This window comes from Phaethon lepturus, unplaced genomic scaffold (genome assembly GCF_000687285.1).
Source record: "Phaethon lepturus isolate BGI_N335 unplaced genomic scaffold, ASM68728v1 scaffold7174, whole genome shotgun sequence".
NCBI lineage: Eukaryota > Metazoa > Chordata > Aves > Phaethontiformes > Phaethontidae > Phaethon > Phaethon lepturus.
The window spans coordinates 85635-93218 of record NW_010535390.1 but is presented as its reverse complement, the minus strand read 5'-3'; positions in this window follow the sequence as shown (position 1 = coordinate 93218).

The following is a 7584-nucleotide window of genomic DNA, read 5'->3' as shown; positions in this document are numbered from 1 at the left end:
GAACCGCTGGGACCAGTAAGGGCCCTCTTGCCTTGTTTTCCAGAAGGCAGCTATTTTGCACCAACTGGTCATGCTCACAGAGTTTCCACATAACCATTTTATCAAGAACCTTTTTACAGTGTTGTTTTTTTGTTTTGTTTTAACTTCATAAGAAAAATTAAAGTCACTTTGTAAGAGATTTATTGCAAGCATGACAAATAGTAATAACAGAAATTAGGAGAAAGAAACAAAAACAAGACTCTGACTACTTGTGACTCTTCTAAATCAATGTAGCTTTAAATCCACCCTCTTGACCTCCATCTGTATGATGTGGTACATGTTAGTACCAGGCTTCGCTGCTCTTACCATCTCTCTTCTTTCCTCTGTGGCAGGTGGCTGGTGTGTGGGTAGCACCCAGGGGAGAGCTCAGGGCTGTGGCAGGACAAGGTACTGAGCAGGAGCAGGGGTCTACGGCACACCACCCACCCTGGCTCCATCACCAGTTTGTCCTGGGGCCTTTAACCAGTGAGAGAGACCTTGAGGGTTTTAGGCCATTAACGTTACATTGATAGCGTCCACAGACGTCTCTCTTGGAGAACAAAAGTGGCAGCTACTCTATTCCCTTTGAACCAGGGGCATTCAGCCCTTCTGAAAATTGGGCTCTTGATATTTAAAGGTCAGATCCTAAAATTAGAGACCAGTGCTAGAAATCAAAAATTCTACTGCAGCTGGCCACAAATTTTTACTCCATGGCCACATATCTCATTATAATTTGCCAGCAGTCACTGGAGCTGTGTCAAATACAGCTGAGAATCCCACTCAGCATCTTATGTCCTTATGTTAAAATGAGGACGATGATACCTGCTCTCAAAACCACCTGTTAATAAAAAGAAAATTTTTGTCATGCTATAGCATAGGTACATCCCTGCAGTATTTTTTTCTAGAACTATGGGAGTTGATCAATGCTGCCACTCAGGAATTGATGATTTATTAATGGTGCATGGGGTTACTTAACCCAAAGAGTGGCATGAGGGGTAGCAGTAATTAATGTTTCTACAGTGCTTTAATGATGCTAAATGCTGCATACTGTTGTCTATCCAGTAACACAGCATAAAGTCCAAAGATAAGTTTAAAATGTAAATAATTTTTACTTGAATGAACTAAGAGAAACTGGCTATTACCTTCATATTTGCTTGAAGATATACAAGTCGACAGAAATCAACTGCATTTCCACAATGGGACAATGAAATCAACTTTTGACTGCACTGTTGTCTGGTACCACAGTGGGTGGTTGTGCTGTAGTGCCTGCCACCTTAAAAATTTAAAATCTGTTTTGCACTGTAATCTCCTTCTCCCAGTCACTCTCATCTTTCTCAAACTAGTTCCTTTTATGTTCATATTTTTCATCCTCTATCTCAGGCCAAAGATTCTTAGAGTGAAATTAGTAGATTTCTTTGTATGAGGATAAAAATCTTCCAAAAAATTTTCTCCCAGGTTATAGTGAGAAATTTGATGCTGAGATACATTACCAAAGATAGAAATTCCAGACTTGGCTTCTTTAGAAACACTCATTCAGACTTAAGAAGTTGTCTTGGAAAACCTAAATAAGGACTGCTTTGTTAGAGCTCATAGGTAAAGGAGCCCTACAGCTTTTGAGCTTCACAGGAGAGATGCTTCTATTGTTGAACAGACTTTTTTGGAAATGCATTGGGGGAAAAAAATCTACATCCCATATACATATTTTTATTATATAAATCAAAAAAGTTTCTCTTGTATGGCTTCATATTTTAGGGATTCAAACTCCCTGGAGGCTTTCTAGGGTATACTTATACAGTAAGATAGTTTAAAAAATCACTAAAACAGTTGAACAGAGTGTGCTAGTTATAAAACAGTTATAACACATTTCTCACATGAGCGTGTAGGATCAGACCCTAATTTATGGGGCTGGCAATAAAGGTGTGAAATTTTACCTCTCCTGCAATAGCGAGAGCTGATTCTTCTGCAATCTGCTGGAAGGTGAACTTACTGCTAAGATTCTGAAAAGCTTCAATCTAGTTTATATTTGTCCTCTAGTTAGGAAAGTAATGAAGGGAGAGCCGAATGGTTTTGCTGACCAGGAAGCCCAAAGGTCTGTTTTGTGTCACTACACTCGAGTTACTCAGAACCAATCACAGAATCATAGAATAGTTTGGGTTGGCAAAGACCTTTAAAGGTCATCTAGACCAACCCAATGTGTTCTTATAATTTATACAAGTAATATACAATTTATAATTAGTAATTATAAAATATTCATTTTGAAGTATCATATGATAGATTTTTTTTTTTTAGTTGTATTGATACTGGAAGCCTTTCTTCTTCTGCTTCCTGCAGAGAAGGTCCTGGTGTTCCTGGCAAGGTAAATTCCTACGATTTGGTGCAGTCCACAGTAAATGTTCACTGCTATTTTTTAGTTATATCAGAGGTTTTGTTATGATTCCTCAAGTTAGTTCTTTGAATCAAGCAAATTTCTATTGTTAGGCAAGGTAGTTTCCTAGCAATGAATTTTACTGGCCATCACAATTTGGGCTATACAAAATGATACCTGGTTGACAAGGTCCACCAGCTTTTTAGAGGACATGGCCTCATTCTTTCCCCTTCTGCCCAAGAGGCTTTCTCTTTTCTTGGCTGAAAATTAAGGACTTCAGTCATTTGCTTGTGCCTTCTGGATGTCCAAACAGAAGCAGTTGCTTCTGGTGGCCACATGCCGGGAGATCCCAGACAGGTTGAATGTGCGATGCTGCAGCATGCGCGCAGTGAGTTGCTTCAATTTCAGGGAGGTGCCTGAGCTTTAGGTCTTGCAGGTGCCCATGCAGTGGATGTGGTGCACAAGGGACTCATCCAGGCAGCTTCATGAGTGGCACCAACTGTACGGCACGTGTAGTGCTGGGCCGGTGCTGCACCGCAGCCGTGATGTCAGGCTGTCTCACCGTGCACGAGCGTATCCCAGAGTTTCATCAGGGGCCCTATCTCAAGCTGGCCCTTTCCGTAGCTACACATCCACCCCCGAAATTCCCCAAATTCCACAGCAAATCTCTGTTCCTTTCGTTTTCCAGTCTCTGCCACTGACCTGTTTCAGTTTCAAAGAAACCTCAGTTCGGATGAGGTATTTGGAGCTCGGCTGGTCTTAGCATTCGCTTTGCCTAATGTGCAAGTCTTGTGAATGAAGAAAAGCCGAACTGTTGCGTACCACGCTGACTTGAGCATCACAGGTGCCAAGGGTCACCTTGCGAGAACTCTTCAACTGCCCCAGCGTTGCGTGTTTCTGAAAAGAAGTGCGTATTTTAAATATGTGTGGTGCGAAGTGTCCAAGGCTGACACCGAGGTGTGGTTTCTGAGCACTGGTGTGAACCGGCAGCGGTTGTGGACCCCTGTTCTGCCCCGTCGGAGGCAGGCGCTTGGCTCTGTGTGTTGCGGACAGAGGCGCTGGGTTTAGCCAGGCTATTCGCAGCGCTCCCGGCACTTCTCGGTTTGAGGTGTCCCGGCTGGACCCATGCTGCTTTCAGATGCATTTGTTTGAAATAAAGCCTTGGCTTGAGAGGAGCAGGAGAGAGGGCATTGCTGTGTGGGGCAAGTGGCACGGCAAAGGCAGGAGGAATCGTGCTCCTCTCCACAGGGCCAGCCCTTCTTCGTCAGGGGGCTTGTCTCCTGCGCTGCAGTGCACAGGGTAAATTCCTCCTCAGCATCTAGATGTTGTTTCCCTGGTACCTGTTTAGGCTTACATTTTGTTTATTTGGGTTTTTTCCTTTTCCTCCAGGTAATACACTTTCTTCACCACTTTTCTGCTGGTGAAGGGCAAAAGGGTTTGATCTTTGTAAGATTTGTTAAAATATTTTTGTGTTTATAAGAGGAAAGCTGACATGTATAAAGACATAAGTGCTTTTGTAATTTTTTTGTTGTATGATTCAGCATTTAAATGTTTTACAGATGCAATTTTTTGCACTCTCTGCATATATTCATAAAAATATATATTTATTTTCTGTCTTTAAGGTTTACTTTGTTTTTTTTTTCTTCTGATGTTATAAAATGCAGTACGTGCAACATTAAAAAATTAGTGTAAAGGTGTCTCATTTTGTTGCAATTCTCAACTGCCTTTAAAAAGATGAAATAGAAAATTTATGGAAAGAATTCTGACACACCTGGGGTGCTTAATGGGAATTGTGAGGATAAAAGAGGATAGAAGAGATGGGATCAGAATCTTGACTCTTATTTACTTTCTCAAAAATAAATGACATTAAAATCCTTTTAAAGAGAGTAGGGCAGGCTTTGGGTTAGCTCCCAGACGCTGCTGCGGTGGCGTACAGATGCCGCAGCAGTGGTGGCGTTTGCTCTCTGTAGGTGGGGTGCAGCGTTACCTTAAATCTGTCCCCTCGCAAAGTCTGGTGGAGACCATGACCTGGGACACACCAGGAGCAACCTGGAGGAGCCGGACCTGGCCCAGGCTGTGGGTGGGGGATGTGCGGGAGGCTGCATGAAGAAAAGTCTTCTCCTTCAGATCCCCTTTTCTCTTCCCTGTCTCCTTCAATCCTGCCTGTCCTTGCAGCAGAATTAGGCCTCCTCCTCTGTGTTTCTAAAGGACATGATAAAACACTACACCCTGCAGTGTAATTCCAGATATACACGCTCCTTAGTTTTCTCATATATCCACATCCTGCAGTGCTTATGAGACAATCACAGCTGTGTTTCTGAGCATCACATATTAAGGTGGTGTTTATTATTAAATATTTCCAGCTTAGGTAGAAGTCTCAACATCCAAAGATAGGATTTTCCACGTGGGTGACACATCCTTGAAAACTCATCCTGCCGTCTGTGGCGCTTTTCACCTTAGTAGATTATCTGAAAGGTCTTGAGATTTTTGCCTCTGAGGACACACACATTTTGAGGGTTGAGCAGAACAGCTAGAAGGCTGTTTTCACCTCAGTGTTGCCTTTGTAACAATGTCATTGTTGTCACCTACAGCTCAAGTTTTTGGTCATGCCTGTACATTTTTTTTTTTTTCATAAAATAGCATAGTTTGGGTTGGAAGGGACCTTTAAAGGTCATCTAGTCCAAACCCCCTGCAATGAGCAGGGACACCTTCAATTCAGATCAGGCTGCTGAGAGCCCCATCCAACCTGACCTTGGATGTTTCCAGGGATGGGGCATCTACCACCTCTCTGGGCAACCTGTGTTAGTGTTCCACCACCCTCATTGTAAAAAATTTCCCCACCAGTTTTTCCAGACTAAATTCAGCACTGATGTTATTCCACTTAAACACAGTCATTTTATTTATTTATCTTTTTTTGCATCTGAGGCTTTGGTCTTGTTTGGTGAATGTGCAACCAAGCAGTGGCGACACATCTGTCCACATGGTAAGACAGGTAATATACTGCAGCAGACCAAATGTTTCCAGCATGGCACTTTTCCTTCAGAGGATCTTGATGATCACCGAGGAACCAGCTTTGTGGTGGAAATGCGTCAATTCTGTCAAACTTGTGATGGACACCAGCTGCTGGCAACCAATGTACCTGGTGCCCTGCCAGCCTACCGGCTGCTGGTGGTGGGCAAACTGCCTGGCTCCCCACCTGGTAGACAAGTGAACTGCCAGATCCTCACCTGGCAACTTTGAAAAAAAAAACCCAATAAATCTTTTCCAAAATAAAATAGACATTTCTGAATTTTTCTTGAATTTTTAAAATATCACATCAGATGAGTCTGAGCAATTTTCAGCAGAATGGAAAGTCCAGAGGCCCCGTGACTCCTGTATGGTCACATCGTCTTCCACGCACACTTGTTCTTCAGCAGAAATGAGAACGAATTACCACATTCAGTTCGGTCTCTTAATGTCAGTGGGGAACTGGTGCTTGCCACTACTCCTGCCAACCCAAACATCTTCTGACCAGTTTTGAACAAAAAAAACCACAGTCAATGGCTTCAAATTTGATTTGACCCACCTTCAACGTGCGATTTCCTCCCCAGTTCCTGTACATTTCACGAAGAACAGTTTTCTTCAACAGCCTTTTATTTCAGGGTTATTTGTAGCCAAATCCCTGGATTTTAAACACCTCATGTTTTTTGAGATTACAAAAGATGTCATTTAGCTTCCCCGTGTGTGTATAACAGCCATTGGCCCACCCATGGCCACACACCCTTCTGCATGGGGGCGAGTGCTGCCTTAAACACTACCCTCCACCTGATCCATCCTTCCCGTTTGACAAACATCACCCACGTCACCCTCGTAAAACACCTCCTCTGGTCTCCCAGCGAGCGGGTCAATATTTTTGCTCCAGGGTGACCCTGCAAGTGATGCTGCCCACTCTATAATCATTCTGTCATGCTTCTCTGTGAGGCCTGAGACTCCTCCTGAGGATGTTTTCTCCTCTGTTGGCATTGATGGCCTCTGAGAGGGATTGGCCTTGCAAGTACAGTTTCCAGTGGCCTTAGAGCCTGGCGTCTGGGGGGTGGCTCCTTTCTCTTTCAAGCTCTACAGCTCTTCCAGTCTGAAACCATTTTAGTTTTTGGAAACCAGAAGCTGCTGAAAATTATAACAAAAAGCCTTGTGGTTCTACAGAGCTTTCCAGGGATATCTCAGAAATAATAATAAAAAAACCCCCACAAAACGTGAAACCATACACAAAATCATACATTTCAGAGCAAACACTTTCTATTTGGCACGATGGGTTACTTCTCGTACGGGGTCTCTCAGGCTGAGCAGCTCAGCCCAGAGCCTGGCTTGCTAACACCTCGCAGTGAGCGGCGTCTCCAGCCACTGCCATGCAGAGCCTCACAGCTGTCCGACAGGCAAACTCAAGGCTGTGAATCTGTACCGTGATATTCAACATAAAAATTAAATCCTTTCTTGTCATTCCTTTCCTTAACCTGAGCTTTAGCAGAGCTAGCAATTAGAATAGGTGCACTTTAAAGTTCAGTGGGATTGCTGGAATAGCTGCTCGGTGGCAGAGCTTGTAAGTAACAGCCCAGTGTCCACACCTGCCTGAAGGTACGCCCGTGTTTTATCCAAAAAGGGAAAATTGCAGGATCTCTGACTTCTCAAACTGAGGCTGCAGAAAGTTTCTGCGGAAGGGTTAAAGCGCAGCCTCCAAGCAAGAGACCCCTGGTCTTTTTCCTTAGTAGTACCATGTAGCAAAGAAATGATAAATCTTTCCTGACGCTGACTTCTCATTAGCATAATCCATTACTAGGCACAGTTGGTAATTTGGCAGTCTTGACTTCTTGAGATCCATGCCAGTGCCAAAATGTCAGACTTTGAGAAAGCCTGGAGGACTAGCCAGCTAGTGAGTAGCTGAGTTTTCCTGGGTCTTGGCTAACAAATTTAAGTGCAGGTGAGTGCCTGTGCCTGTAGCAGTCTGTGCTGCTGTCTGTTGTGAGGGATGAGAGACTTCTGCTGCCTCCAGCAGCAGCTCATCCTGGACACCACAGCTAATGGGGATGCTGCCTGTTGTATTTCCCACGTGAGTGTGCCTGAGCATCCCGTTGCTCAGTGAGGTCTGAGATGGGGGCTCAGGCTGTATCTGTTCCCATTTAGAGGTGTGGGGTTTGTTTTTTTTTTCTTTCCTTGGGAGCTCCAGG